This window comes from Astatotilapia calliptera, chromosome 19 (assembly GCF_964374335.1).
Source record: "Astatotilapia calliptera chromosome 19, fAstCal68.1, whole genome shotgun sequence".
In the NCBI taxonomy this organism is placed as follows: Eukaryota; Metazoa; Chordata; class Actinopteri; order Cichliformes; family Cichlidae; genus Astatotilapia; species Astatotilapia calliptera.
Window position 1 is genome coordinate 7,407,588 of NC_137440.1, and position 16,692 is coordinate 7,424,279.

The 16,692-nt window shown below is 43.5% G+C and overlaps 1 protein-coding gene across 7 annotated transcripts in view; it reads right to left on the reverse strand.

Moving 5' to 3' along the window:
- Nucleotides 1-16,692, reverse strand: part of fgfr3 (fibroblast growth factor receptor 3) — a 67,988-nt gene that overhangs the window by 45,138 nt on the left and 6,158 nt on the right. The window lies entirely within an intron of this gene.

The window sequence follows — 16,692 nt, forward strand, 5'->3', positions numbered from 1 at the left end:
TTGGTTAGAGCCAAGGAAAAATCAACATGTTTACAAGCCTTGCTAAGGATGCCAGCCTCCACTGGAGGACGGTGGAGACATGGAGGGACACGTCTGGATAAACAAACTCTGGCTCCCATCGTGTCTCCTGCAGTCCCCTCATTAGAGATGTCTTCTTATTCTGAACTTAATCACACGTCATCACCCATTGCAGAGACACAAGAAAGATGGCCTTATGCGCCCACTGGTTTATTTACTAGCTTATTTAAGCAAACACACTTTAAAAAACACACACATTTAGGACACTTACGAGGACGTCACAGACGCTTTCACACACGCGGGAATGTAGCCACTGTAAAAGTCTTCGAATGAGCTGCTCAGGCAACAGAGTACACAACGCACACTTGTTTGCTCGCACAAGTGCACACCCACCCACCCATGGGAAACAGTGAATGAGGTGTGTTAAGAGTGTGATTTGCGATGGCAAATACACCCACTGTTGACCCGCTAAAAGGGCAACGATGTTACTCAAGCAGCGATCGTGAACGCAGCCCTCTGGAGAAACGCTCCATGATTTTAAAAAAAGGCCAATTAATTTACTAACTATCACCCTGATATTAAACTTAAACAAGTAATGCACAAAGCAACTTCAGCCATTAGATAAATGTGTTGGAGTCAACAAGCCCAACGCATTTCTCCCATGTAGCGCGGATCATGAATAAAATGAACGGGACAGATGATTTGTGCGTCTTTTTCTCTGTCTTATTGCATCCATCGACCCATTAAAGAATCCTGGAGATATTAAGTCAATGTGCTGAACGCCGCTGTGCAGTTCTCTGCGTAGCCTCTGGCTTTGACAGCCGCATTTACAATGCTTTTTGTTCAAACAAAAAAAAAGGTCCATTCAGGAGAAGAAAAACACTGAGGCAACAGTGCCGAACGCATAAATCCAAGCCCAGCATGAATGAATGAATGAATGGCTATGGAACAAAGGCAGAATACAGGCCACAGAATATCTCCAGGTCTTAAAACATGGGAAATTTGGGTTTATGACATAGATATAATAATCTCCAGAGACTCATAGCTCACTTGTGCTTTATGGAAGGCGAGCGCTCGAGCACAACCTCGTATGGCAGCTCTGAATGAGCAGCAGCAGCAGCTAGAAGTGTTTCTTTGTATGAGGCACTGACTTGGTTTAGAACCATTTTTATTCCTTGCACACAATAATGTGCAACCATTCAAAGAGTCTCACTTTTATGTGCTAAAGTTTTGATATATATACAAAAGGATTGGCCAATATTAGCATACAGGCTTAAAACATGCCACAAAGTTGCCCTTCTTTCCAGAAAACTGGTAATATTCATAATGTGTACAAATCTACTCTAAGCAGATTATGGCTTTAGTGGAGAAAAATCTGGATTAAGCAGTAAAGTTTATTTAATTAGGATTTGTTAATAGCAAGGCGAGGCGAGGCGTTCATGTGATCCAGCTTGCAAAACAATACTTTTTTCCTTTTTCACTTTGATCCTGGGGAAAATGGATAGGACAAACATTTGCACACCACTTGGATGTTTACACCACCAGAGGCTAAACAAATGCAATTTACAGAAAGAGCAAAACAAAGAAAAAATATACTTCTTGGACGTTAAGGGAGGAAAAAACCCTCAATTTTTCAGATGTTGCACAAAGGAGCAAAGAACCCTTTTCTTAGTCACTATCAATGACCAAATATGTGTTTCTTTCTCAGATCCTGCACTTTGAAATGCAGATTTGGAAAGTGCTTTGAATAAAAAGTGGATTTTTGGTTTGAAAAAGCCTCACGCCGTGCCGGCTGCACAACCTCTCAGGACAGATGTACCAGCCGGTGAGCTCGGGTGGAGACCCGGGTCTCCACGCTGCACCTTTCAAGTGAAACTTCTCCTACGTGAAGTGATGTGTTTGATCACACTGACAAGAGACGGCTCTTTCAGCGGCAATAAAATGTGCTCGTGGTGGTGAGTCACAGAGAAATATTCCTTAATTAGCAGCTGATAACCTAAAGAAAAAAAAATCCGGCTGCTGTGTGCCTAGCTGTGGAAGAATGGGGTTTTAATAGGCAGCGTCTGGGTGGGTGCTTATGGAAGTGACTAAATGTGAAGCAGGGTGTTGCTCGGGCACTTTTTTCCTGCATACAAGTTAAGATAAGAAACGAATCAAAGGTAGTTTGATTCATTTCATTCAGCAGAATGAAATAAAACTCGGCCACAGCGTCTCACGTGGTTCCCTGCATCTGAAAGAGTGAGGCCTAATAATCTGAAATGAGTCCTTGAAAGACCACAGGAAGCTTTCCCAGAAACCTTAGCAGGAGCCGAGGAAGTACAGCGCTACTCAGACTAAAGAATAATTGGCTACTTTGAAAAAAATCATAATGCAGACTTTCAAAATAAATTTAGATATTAAACACGAGTTCTGATGAAAACGCAGGGAAAATCATCAAACCAGAGGCGATTCATCCAGAGCACAACTATCCTGCTGACAGCATCCAGTCTAGATCAGGGGTCGGGGACAAACTCATTTCACATACAGACCACTTTGATCCTTAGTGAATGGAAGCCCGTTTCCGCCACTAAATAAAAACAAAAAAGCTAGTATCCATAACTCGAAATTTAGAGTTAGCTCTGCCAATCCAAAATATACGTGAATGAGGTCGCTTTCTTGTTACCCGGAAGCATATCGCGCACTCAAAAACGGATCCCAACAAATTGGCGCTTTTGCGAATACGTTTGCTGATAGTAACACCATGTGATTCAGCTAATAACACAGGGATTTCATCATTTGTGAAGCCAGGCTGAAAACACTCAGCAATCTGTGCATTCACGACTGGATGTAATACCGGTAGCTTAGCTGTAGCATTTGTAGCTGAGGGCTTCAGCTTCCGGGTAACAAGGAAATGACGTCATTCACGTAGATTACTGATTGGCAGCGCTAACTCGAAATTTCGAGTTGCTTTTCTCAAAATTTTGAGTTAATAAATCGAAATTTCGAGTTAATATGTCGAAATTTCGAGAAAGTAACTCGAAATTTTGAGTTATGGATCCTTTTTTTTAGTGGCAGAAACAGGCTTCCATATTAGTGAAACTCCCCTTTCTGTCAGTGTAAAGAAGTTTAACAACACAGTCAATCACTGAGATATCCTAGATACAAGAAAAAGAAGTGCAATTTCAACAGTACACCTCAGTTTTTTTAAATGATAAATGCTGTAGTAAGAAATCTGTCAGCACGACTCTCAAACTGTAAGAAACAAATGCGTTGAGTTACAGAAGAAGTGTATCCAATAGATACACTGTGTAATCTTTGGTACCGCATGAATGGTCATATGGGAGGTCTTTATCAGTAAAGATAAAGCTATAAAAGTTACGAAAATACAGTTAAATGTTGAAAATGAGTGCCTTCTTTCACATTTACCGAAGCTCTCCAGTTGGACGTCTTTGCAGGGACGATTCTGGGTCCTGGTGTTTGACACCCCTGATCTAGATCTTCCTGCCGTGTGTGTCTGTGTGTGTGTTTGAGGGTGGAAATCTCCCAACGGAACCTGCAGCCAGCTGGAAGCAATGTGTGATGTGTGTTTTTGAGTGTGTGTGCTAGAGTGGATGTGGGTTCTGATATGTGTGCGTATATTTGTGCAGTACAGGCTGGACAGTCACTCCATAAATCAAGAGACCCCTGCCCTCCTGGCCCTTCTAACCCTCGCGGCTCAATATCATAACAAATAGCCCTTCAGAATAATATAAAGTCTGTCTTTGAGATAGGACCGCGCGCTGTCCGCTAACGTGCCGCTCACAGACCCCATCTTTTTCTGCGCCTCTGAAGAGGTTTATTTATCCTCTACAAACTTCTCGATGAAAAGGCCTCTTTATGTGGGGGAACCTTTCCACGCCTGTCTTTCTCCCACTCGAGCGCACACACTGAAGGACTGAGCGACGGATCTCGAGGAACAGGAAGGAGTGTAGGCCAGACCGAGAAGCTGTCGCCGTGGCCGCTGTCATATCAGGACTTTTTAAGGGAAATTCTCAAGTTGTCAGCAGATCTCAAAGGTTTTCGCTCTGAGAAAGAACACGAGGTTTTGATAGAGATGTGAACAAATGCAGGCCAACATCACAAATATAAAAAACGGTGCAATCTTGAATAAGGCACGCTCCTCTCTGCCTTCTCAGTGCGTGCATGTGCATCCCTGGGCTTTCCTGTTTCTGTGGTCTGCCACCCTGTTTTCACTATATTTGTTTACATGTCTAGATCTGATTTCCCCCCCTAAATCTAAGCTTTTGACGCCAACGTCTGAGCGATGGGGGAAAAGAGGAAGATCAAGCAGGGTCGAGTCGAGCAAGAATCCTTAAGATGCGGTTTTATATTACGTTCTGTATTTGGGTGGGATGTTTCCTGATACGTATCCTTCTTGACACATTCAGAGTGAAGAGAGCATTTTCTGAAGTTCACATCCGTCAGTAAACAAGTACGTTGATGCATCACGATGCTGCATTTTGATGAATTCATTTTCTGCTCTGAAGGAGGCGAACACGTCGAGTTTCATCTTTCAGCGCTGAGAGACTAATCCTTTAAAAGTTTGGTTGTTTAAGTACCCTTCCTAACTTCCTGCTGATGATGGTCCGGGTTGATTTATGAAGCTGCTTCAGTCGGGCTGTTTTACATAAGGCAGAATCCAAACTGGTTCAAAGAGGCAAGAGGGATCGTAAATGGTGACCGATAACAGGACTCACTTTCTTCGGGGAAGGAGGGCTTAACAGGTACTTTTATTGAGCCTGGTACAAAAGCAGGAGCACATACTTTTTCAGACCATATCTGCTTCTAAACTGCTCTTGAAAGTGATGGATTCCAGATGGGCCGGGGAGACGTTCATCTTTATCAAGCGCCCTCTTTTTCCTCCTCCTCCTCCTCACTACAGCTAATAACACAACAAGGCCATGTTTCCAACATGTGCGGAGCGTGCCGATGCTAAACCAGCAGCAAACAATTTAGCAGTAAATGGTCTTTTCAAGAAGGTAATTAGTTGTTTGCTTCTACTGCAGAAAAAGGCCGGACTTCGTCTTTTTAAGCAAATACATCACTAATTCAACACAGGGCAACAAACAGGTTTTAGGATTTTACACAGAGAATGACTAACTTTTGCTGAATCTTAAGTTGTTTTCACACATATGCACGTGCAATGTTAGGAAAATGGTTTTCTACTCTACTCTAAGACTCAAGATCCCTCATTCACACACAATCATACAAGCGGTTTTTTCTATGCCTAAGCGCTTTCTATCCAACATTCACACACATCCAAGCTCTGATGAACACATCACAGAGCAACTTGGGGTTCAGTTTCTTGCCCAGGGATACTTTGGCATGCAGGCCGGAGCAGCCAGGGAATGAACCACCATGAGTGGATGACTCGCTCTTCCTCCTGAGATGTAGTCAGCCCAGATCAGAATCAGGACATGTTTTCAATTTGTTCAGCAGGAGATTTTCATAATCTCCTCAGAGAAAAGATGCATTGTATCAAATTTATCTACTAGCTAATTTTAATCTGCAGATCCTGGACAGGTCAAACAACAGACAGAAATTTATAAAAACACATCTTCAGTAAGCAAATTACACTAATATGATCACTTTTAATCACTTTTATTTAGGCTAAGGTCCTGTCTGGGTCGGGCGTGCAGGAGGAAAGACACATGACGCATGCTCGCTATGACTCCGCCAGATGCTTTACGTGCACTGTTCTCACTTTTTAAATTATCAGCCGTGATAAAGAAATCATAAACACTAAGATAAAAAAATAAAGTTACTTTGAGTTATAAAAACACTAAATTACCCTCTAAAGATATTTCCCGTAGAGCTCGATGAACGCAGACGGACAGCTTGGTTCGGACCATGATGTCCTCCACAGCAGCCCGTCTGCTCACTGTGTCCCGCCAACAGATTCTTTTACTTCTGCTTCCTATGTTGTAAATCCAGACTGGCTGCCAACCGTTTGGCAAACTCAACACCCCCACCAGACGAGCCAGCATCACATGACCTTCAAACAGGATCTGTGGAACCCCTACCCACCCCACAAACCACCCCCAACAGCAACAACAACCATCACCTCCCCTCGCCATAAAGAGCGCATTTCTCTTCCTCCATTTCACAGCTATGCCAATTGTAAATCCTGCTCATCTTAGAAAAGCTCCCCCCACACTTTGCTTTTCTCTTTTTTCGAAATGTGCTGCAAAACCGCTAATCTCTCTTTAATATGGTTTGGCCGGATGTAAATACCTTCGGACAATGCCCCTAATCTGGGCCAGCCTGACAACCTCACACCGTTGTGGAGAAGCCTGCCAGGAGGAGACTGGAGAGAAAAGAGGGATGGCTCGGTGGAGATCAAGGAGGAAGGGGGAAAGAGAGGAGAGAGAGGGGTGAGGTTTCCCCCAGCTTGTTGCCTCTATTCTTCTGTGAGCCTGAGCTGCGCCTTCTCAAAAGAGCCTCGAAAATCAAGTTAAAGATAGACGTTGCCTCTAAACATCCCGCCCCGGCCTGTGCCAGCCTTCACCCTCCCTTCCTCCTCCACCTCATCCCTCCTCGGTGGCTGGCCCTCTACTCAGTTGCGCTAACGAGCATCGGAAGCTACTGTACATACAGGGTATCCTGGCAGCGCCCAATCGTCTTTGCTCCTTTCACACCCTCATCATCACCCCCCACCTCGCCTTCATCCCTTCAGCCTCAGAATAGGACCGGGGTTTGGTCCACGGTAATTGTAATTCCAAAGACGAACTGGCCTAGTTTCAATTCAACAGACAAGTGTAAGAAGCTCGCCCCACAACGGCCAGGATGTCTGCGGAGTGTGTGTGTCTGTGTGTGTGTGTGTGTGGGGGCCTACTAAACAACATAATCACCCTTCCCCGAACAACGCGGAGGAACCAATCTGATTACAGCACAGCTTTGAGAGCTTTGAATTCATACGTCACAGCTTCTTACTCGAGTGTTCCTAATAGAGCGAGTAGTCGAGTAGTAGTAATTTTAGTGCCACTTTCTGGAAAGTCAAATCACTCATGATTTCCCAAAGACTTTGAGGAGGAGGGGGGCAGACCGGTACTCGGAAAACACTTAGTGAATGTGGGAAATCGGAAAAAAGGTAAAACTCGAAAAATCTGAGCAAACGCATGAAAAACAAACGTTTTTGCAAGAACTGAAAATGTAGTGTGAGAACTTTTTTTCTTTTCCTGCTTAAATCCATCAATGTTCTTCGTCTTTTACAAAACAACTCATCACGTGATTAGCAACAAGACAAATGAATGCACGCATGAACAGCTAAACATCTGGACCACAAACACGTTTACTGCACATCTGACCTGAAACAGAGTTTTAAAGGGTTCAAAGTGATGCCTGAAGGCGTCTCAGCTGATGGAAACCATCTCCGACCACACCTCAGGGAGATGCTTGATTCAAACATTAAACTTTGACCTCAACTGACCCCGACCAGGACCCTACTCTGACCTCCCAGTGTGGCAAGTGTACTTCTGATACTCTCCAGCGGCGACGACCCTCCCCCGCAAAATCTCTGGCTCGACAATGATAGCGATGTGTGTGCGTGTGTGTTAAAAAGGAAAGTGTGCCTTAACACTGATCACAGTACTCAACTCGAGCACTCAGACACACATTTACAAAACAAGCCTAAATCCTGGATCGCTCCGTGTCTAGTCTGTTCCCCTTGGCAACGGTGCAAACTTTGATGGCGGCGTTGTGCATTCATCTGGTGAAGAAACCTACAGTAATCGTATTTACTCTCTCTCTCACTTAACAAAGAGCTGAAAATTAAAACCTCAACTGGGGTTTTGGTAATTAGCCTATCAAGCATTAACCGTGTTTAGGTGAATTCAAGTAAGCACAGTTGGAACCAGAAACATGTTGCAGGAGATAAATGTGTCCTAAGTAAACTTTAGATTGATGTCTTTTGTGTTCCTTTGGGGAATTTAATTGAAACTCAACTGATATCAAGCAGCGCATACATCAGCATTATTTGGTCTACCTTTGTTAACTCGTGTCCCAGGGTGGTTGGGGGAGTTTGCGGTGTATGTTTGCATGAGACCTGGGGTTGGGATCAGCAGGACGTGAAAGCGTTTACTGCTCTGTTTATGATGCGGTTTATTAGTGCGGCGGGACCGTGCGGGTCTCTCCCTCAGCCTGGTTCCAACCTGCCTCCTCTGAAACCTGCTGCTGGGCTCAGCCACATGGTTCAGATCACCTGGCACACGGTCAAAAACATCCCAAGCTTTCTGGGCAACCGACCACTTCATCACTTCGTCTCTCTCTTCTTCTTCTCGTCTTGCTCTCCCTATAGTCGTTTTTTTGTTCTCACTCTAACCTGACAAGGAAAAATGAGGAACATGTCACAGAGGACGTATCAAGATTACAGCTCCCTGCGGGTCATTGTCTGAGCGCGGTGAAAGCCTTGAATGAAGTACTGTTAGAGTATGTTAGCTTATGAGAGCAGGGCAGGGGCAGGAAAAGCCCTTTAATCTCATCATCCCTGCCTCCTGCTTCCCTCCAGGTCCTGCCTCCACTCACAGCACAGGCTGACCGTAGAGAGGAGCCTCTGTTTGGGGCGAAGAACAACTGGAGCACAGTTGTCCGAAGACATCTACACTGTTACATTGTTACCACTGTGCAAAAAGGCTTTTAGAGCCAGGGATGATTTTAAAAAGCCTGGATTTCATTTTAAACTCACTAATGAAAAAATTGATTTTATTAATAATTCTAAGTACAAGACATGGGCAGCTAATATTACTAACTACTTAGCAGTTGCCCAGACAGCTTGATTTACTTGCGGTAACCAAATCAGTTATCAGGATGGCTGAAACCTGCATGTGATCGCCTACGCTCCTTTAGCATCCATTGGTGTTTCCACAGCACTGCATACACATGAAAAATTTCAGTTGCATTCTTGTTCGACCAGCACCAACTTGTCACTGAGCAAAGAATTCAAACTTGATTTTTACAGTTAAACGGCCAGAGACGGATGATAGCTAAAAGCTGCTGCTGGTGGCGGGTTGAAGGCGGCTTTTATCTGCGAAAATAAAAATGAGAGAAATGCCTCAACAGTTTATAAAATTACAAATTAACTGCTCTTCCAGCCTTTATAAAAAAATGTATTTCAAAGCATCGTCATATGAGCGAAGCGTGTTGCTGTACAGTTTTTGGAGCGCTGCTGTAGGTTGCTGGTATTTAGCCGTGCTCCGTGTTGCCTCTTTATCAGCTGGAGCTGTGCTCTCCTTTGTGGAAGTCTGACTTTACAGATTCTGTCAGTTAGAGGCCACCGAATCAGCAGGGTGTCAGAAAAGTAAAGATCGGGTTCAGTTCTATCAGCGTTGTTGAAGTTACTCCTTGTCAGCCGAGGAAGTCGATAAAGGTCACCGATGACATCATAGCTCCTAACGAAGTCTGATGCAGGGTGACGCCCCAAAATGCAGCGAGCGGACACATTTGGAAAAACAAAGAATCAATAATATAAAAAATGAAGTGAGGCTGTTTCCTGGTTTGATTGTGACGGCAGCCAGCAGATAAACCACTGACTGCATGGTGCACGGGCGACGGGGAGAAAGACGGCGCACAAGGCGAAAAGACGGCCAATTAACACATCCACCGCGCTCAAAACTAACATTTCATGGGAGTTCTGAAAAAGGAAAAAAAATCTGATGGTTTAGAAAAAAACCAACATAAAAACAAATCTGGAGTCAGCTCTTCTGTCACTGCTCTGCTGCTAGCCAGCACACCGAGCGCTCTCGCTCTCTTCTTTCCAGGGAGGAAAAAGGCTTCCCTTACGCTCTGCAGAGGGCACAAGGCTTTATTATTTTAGCTCTCCTGGCAAAATAACATAAAGGGGGGGAGAGGGGGGAGAGGGGTGAGAGAGCGAGACGTGGGAGGGAGTTTGGTTTCAATATTAGATGTGTCAGCTGCCTTGGATGCGAGGGAGCATTAAACAGAAGCGCATGCAAGGGTGTGAGTGGAGACCCCAGGTCTTTTATTTTTGGTTTTTTTGGGGGGGATCAAGGCAGGAAATAGATGATTCAACCAAGAAAGAACGAAAGAAAGAAACTACTGCTCATGTATAACCTTTTTCAGTCTTACTGCATCACAGTCACCTGTTAAAGTAAAGGAGACGAAATAAAAGAGCAGAGGGAAAGACACAGAAGAAGAGGAAAGACACAAAGACCGGGACAGGGAAAGGAGGGATGAAGGGGAAGGAAGACAGAGGACAGAAGAATATGAAAGAGATGCACACACACACAATCACACACACACGCACACACAATCACAAGCAAGGAGGTAATCTCATACTGCGCAGTAACTGCTTCCCTCCCTCGCTCCCCGACACACACGGCATTAAACACTGTCTGTTGGCTCTCTGGTTCCATTCACAGAAATGTAAATGGGGTGCAGCAGAGCCAGACAGCTCTGCTTCTGGTTAGTGGTCAGTGAGAAAGAAAGAAAGAAAGAGAGAGATGGACCTGTTAGGAGGAGAGTGATCAGTGCACGTGGGAGGCCTGGAGTAAACTTGCTCACCATGTGACTTTTATTAGTCTAATTATCTTGAAAATACACGTTATTAATGACTCAATATGCTTTTGACTCCCGCTAACGAGATCCTTTATTATAAGTTAGACAGCGTGTCCTCTGATACAGCGGAGACCTGTAAGACAAATGAAGTACCACTGAGTTGAGTTTCTGTATAGAGGAAATAAAGACATGAGTGCTGTTCATATCACTGTAAGGATGAGTATGAGTGAGAACGGTGGAGTAAATGCAATTAAAAATGGTAATTGGTGCAAATAGAAGAACAAGAAAGTGGAAAGACAGACGTAAGCTACTATTTAATGATGGGTGGGACATGAAGCCAGGACTGTGACTCTCTTGGTACTTGTGTGTGTCTGTGTGTGCTGGATTTCTAACAGCCCAGCGCGCAACCTGCCATCTGTTTGACTCTGCCAGCAACAAAATTACCTCTTCCAATGGGGTTGGCTCAAACCGCGCGCGCACACACACGCTTACAGTCAGGTTGTTCACATACAAACACGTTTAGACATGCACGGTGTATATTGGGTACATTTTGCAATCATCATCCATCTTGAAGATTCAGGTGAGATTATGCAATTGAACCAATGGTGGCAATAAATCCACATGTCAGCAGGACAGAAGGCAAAACAGAAAGAGTGAGACACCTAACTTAAAAAAAAATCCTGTCAACCCATCACTTCACAGTGCAAAAATATTTTGTCAGCTTCAACTGTGGCTCCAGTTGACTAATCGCCAACTCTCTTTTCCCCGTGTGCCCTCCGAGAGCGGTCTTCCTGATGTGATACAATGAGCCTTTTTGTTCTGCTCCATGTCTGCCTTATCTGTTAAGTATCTCAACAATTTCCTTAAGGGGAAGCTTTGTAATTAAAAGCCCGACCATATGTCAATGCCACTGTCAGCCAGCGGGCTAAGAACCGCCCTGAACCGCAGCCAGGGGTAGAGCAAAGGGCATGCACAGGTGTGTACGAGGCAGGCGAGTGTGCGTACGTGCTGCAAACATCATCTGGTGGAGAAAAAAAAAACAGAAACAAAAAAAGCAGGCAGTGGATGCAGGAATCAGAGCTTAGAAACTGATGGAGATTTGAAAACTTGCCAGAGAGGAGAAAAATGAGCAGATACACAGGAGGCTTTAAGGCTTAAAATGTTGTATAATATATGTATGCATTCAAATATGGCAAAGAAGAATGCAGAAAAGGTGGCGGGGAGTTAGACGTGACCAGAACACACAGACGGGCCTTTTTCATCCATAATTCATTGAACGGTGTGCAGAGAGGATTTCAAAGGGCATTAATGAGGTGTAATAATACATGCATAGCTGTGGCCTGCAGACACGGCTCGTACGAAGGCCGCGGGCAGACAATGACCTACTGATCTACAGCTGTCTGCTAATTTTTTGTGTTTCTTTTTTGCCTACCTAGTGAAGGTGCACCAAGGTGTGCATCCAACTCGTACCTGACAAAGACGGGTTTTCTTTCACACAGCAGAGGTCCCAACATACAAGCCGGTTTTTGTTTCACAGTATAGCACAGTTCAATCTGAGCATTTTCACTTCAGTCTGTGATCTGATATGAAAACCTTTAATAACATTTTGCTAAGCAACAGGCTTTTTCCACTAATGCTCAGCTGTGTGTTATCCTTGGAAAAACACTGCGTCTAGACAGTGCCGCCTAATGCATAACGTGCTTAGAAGGACGAGACAACACAACATGTTTTAATGTTGATTTAAATGATCAACTACCATTTATTACTCTTTGTTAAAAAACTGTGTGAATACAGTAACATGTGTAGGTTTACAGATGTAAAAACTGAACACTGGTGCCAGTGTTTGTACAACTGCAGAGAGTCTAGGAGAAATACCCCGCTATGATCCCTTGTGAGTTTGTTTGTAATGATTAATTCCCATCCACAAACGTGTCTGAAATGCCTACTGGATTAAATGCCTGACAGACTGAGGACAGAAGTGCCATTGTTTAACAAATCATCATTCAAAGCTTGTTTGGCCAGAACATTTACTCCACTTGCCAGAAAGATTTCTCGATAATGTTGCCGGGGAAATGAGCCTTCGCGCAGACACTGTGAAAACCAAAACACAACACAACGGAGGAACTTTTTACGCTGAAGTTGTGATGAACAGGCAGCCACGCTGAGCCCACACATGTACAGAACTGGCTAATTACAGGCTAGCGATGTGGAGACTGCTCCACCATAAACAATTAGAAATAAAAATACTAATAATATGCAAAATAAGACCAAGAAGGTACACGAGTATTGCTTTAGGGCTTAAAAAAAGAAAGAAAGTGCATCGGATGACTAATCGTCAACACGATCAGTGTCATTGTGGTGTGATTTAAAATAGATGCTTGTTAAAGATCAGATGATTTATTTTTAGTCACTCTCTATAAAGAAATAGGACTAAAAAATAAGAGTTAAAAACAAGAAGGTTTAAGGAAAACTTTGCACAGCTGGCAACATGTGCAGACCTATGAACATAAGAGCGTTTGAGCTAAGTAGGTAAACACAAAGGCAACTAACAATCCTCTTACATGAGCTGTAAGATCACTTACAGCTCATGTAAGAGGTGACAAGGAAAGGACTTGATGGTGCTAGAATGATAGAGCCAACTGGATTCTCCACAGGGACATCTGAGCAAGAAAGAGGGGAAACTCGGACTGACCAGAAGTCTCAGGGACACTCAGGGATACTGGAAAGGAAAGAGCTGCTGTGGGTGGGTATTAATAATGATAATAATAATAAAAATAAACATCTGACTAGAGGGGTGCTTGCTTGACGCAAACTCAGAGTGTGAAGAAGGGCTTAGAGGTGGATATAGAAGAAACTAACGTGCACTACAGCAGCACAGTAAAGCGCTTCTGCTGTGACAGTAGCAACATCCTGATTAAACACATCAATACATCCATTACAAAGATTACATAGAACTCTTCCTCCAGACATGAGATGGGAAACAGCTGACCACACCATAAATACTGACTGGAAACTATCTCTGTCCACACACACACACACACACACACACACACACGCATGCATGCATGCACGCAGGTATAGATCTGTTACCTTCAGGAAGATGCTGTCACCATCAAAGACTAACAGCACACATCAAAGGTTTTCGAAAGTGTGTAGAAGTGAGCGTGTGTAGAAAAAAAGTAAGAAACAAGGAGAGGCAGAGAACGAGAGTGTGTGTGTGTGTGTGTGCACTCATGCTTGTTTGTGTACTGATGTGTGTGTGAACTGTAGAGCATGAGCGTAAATCGGCAAATGCTGAGGTTTTAACGAGTCGCCTAATCACCCAAACACCTCCTGCTGACATTTACAGTCCTTGCCGATGGGGTGGCGTGACCACACACACACACACGCTCACACGCACACATTTTCAGTCTCTAAACGGGGCAAACAACTTGCTTTCTTCTCTAGTTGAAGGACACGGTGACCACACAACCACGGTGCGTCTTCCTCTCGCTCATGCGGACACACATTTTCTTCTTCTGCCTTCTTTTATTTATAATGTCGCATTAACTGCAGACTCTGCTCACGCGTAAACACAAATGTGCGCACACAGCGATGCAATGGCAAAACTGAATGTGCATGTCTGCTGATTCACATGTGCCGTATACTTCCATCAGAGCTCCGCGGGGATATCAGCAGGGGGTGTGTGTGGTCAGTAAATACTCAGGGAAGGTTACGAATGACACACACACACACAGTCTCTGTTCTATGTCATCAGTCTCTCACATCAGTCAACTTGGCCTCTCAAACTTTTTTTTTTGTCACAGCAAATGACACCAGCTCTTGGAGAAATAAACAACGCTGCGCACTGACACAACTTAACACACACCATAAGGCCTGCTTACCTCACACACACATAAATAAACACCCAGAAAACAGCTTGACTTTAAACAGGATTTTTAAAGACCCACTATATTACCATTAGATGACTTTTTAAAGGGTAATTACGACCTTTTTTTCTACTATGATCTATTACTGTTACTTGTTAAGAAGGCATTGTGGAAAATGTTTATGCTTAAAAATAAAGCGGTTTCCTTCTATAACTTCTATCCAGCAGCCAACAGAGGTCAGTGATCACAACCAGAGTTCAACCAAAACAACTACACACTTTAAACATACTGAAAAAGATCTGAATTGATATTTAGAGGCCAGCTGTAAACCTTCAAGGGCATATTTGTCCTTAACACCTGCTGATCCTGACACACACTAATCCACACACTTCCCCCCAAAGTCACACAGTGCCACACACGGAAAACACAAAACCTAAGTGACAACTTTGCAGCCCGGTGTTGCGGTTGCTGAGGGGAAATTGTGCCATCTGCCATTAAACAACACTCATTTTACCCCTACTGCTCGTCCATCTGTGGATGTGGAGAACTCTCCTGGAGGCCAGAGGGCCACGGGGGAGACAAGACGCAGGCCAGAGACGCCTACGAGGAGCAGTCCCAACTGGACAGCAATGAATTGTCAACACTTGAGATTCTTACTTTTTTAAAAATCAATTTGAACCTGAAATTTGGGGATTTTTAATAGTTTCACATAAAATAAAAATGTAGCTTTAACCCTCGAATGCAGAGTAGTCCTCTTAGCCAAAGTAAGGGTGTGTCTGATATTCCCTTGTTGGTATTTCTGCATCTTCATAGTAATGTTGGTCTGGGATCAACATTCAAACTGACCAATCACATTGTTGTAATGGAAAAAACGGGAAAACTGTTTTTTTTTTTATATTAAAGTCTATTCTTGAACCAATGATAAGCATTTTAAGTGTATTCTTTATTAATTTACACAACACAATAAACATGTTGTCAAGTTAGCTTGATAACTGTCGGTGTGCTAGTGTTTGTTTTAGCATTAGCATTAGCCAATTTCTTGGCTAATGCTAACTCAATGCTCAGATAATGTCATTGATCACTTTTAAGATGATGTGTGAACAAAACCAACCTGTATTTACTACTATTTCTGCTATGACTGAAAGAAAAACAGCTAACAACACTTCCATGACAACCCCCCCCCAAACATTAATTTGTGCCAGATATTCAAGCGAAACAAGTCTCAGAAATAATATCCAGATCACAACAGGACTTCCAAGTGTCACGAAGGCTGTAAAGAAAGTACCCACTTAACATCAGACGTTGGTGTATTCGCTGTTTCTACACCGATCAGTCAAGGGTTTTCTTTCTTTAGCCCAAAAATATCAACTGAAAATGTTTATATTCGATCTGATTTGGCCCAAGATGTGTTTGTTTTGGACCTGGAAATAGGGCCTGTAAATGTCCCCCCCCCCCCCCCCCCCGGAAGAAATAATACAAACTTTAGCAGACATAACAACTTTAAGATTTGGTTGAAAAGCCAAATGTGACAAAAAAAGAGTCTTTCCAGCTCTCTGAAAGGACATTTTAAGAAAAAGATGCTGCTTTACATGCAAACCCACTGTGCAATTTGAATCAAAAAATGACATTTAGATCAACCTCATGTGCCTACACCCTCATCAGAAACACAATATCATAAAATGACCTAAAGGAGTATCGCCACAACCCACTTTGTTTGCTTGTTGAGCTAATCAGCCACTCTAAAACACCATGTCTATTATCTTAGGGGTGTGGTCATAAGGCGCTATGACAATCCAGACGACTGAATGAATAAGGTTGCCATGCAACGCACCATTGAAAAGGAATTAAATTTACATGTAGATGTAAATAAATGGGCAAATACATCTAACCTTCATGTAGCTGTCCTACATTCAAAAAAAAATTGTACCCAAAAATGCTGGGAGCTTAACAGCGAAAGCTCAGAGCTGTTTAGACGTCTAGCAAAACCCATTTCTTTCCAGCAAGTTTTGACTGGGTGGGTAATTATGAAGGTGAACAAAGAGTCTCGCGTTTTCAGTTTGATTCTAAGGTAAAAAGCTTTACATTGCACCAGGAAGCGTCCTTGGCAGAAGCACTGCTGCACGTGTTATCACCACAGCTATCCACTTGACATCAGATGAATCATCACACCCCAACATTAGGAACTTGAAACAATATCCTCCTCAGAGCCGTGGGCTCCGCGTGCATTTGGCTGCAGGTACATGAAGATCACAGCCTGAACACCCGCCACCCAGAG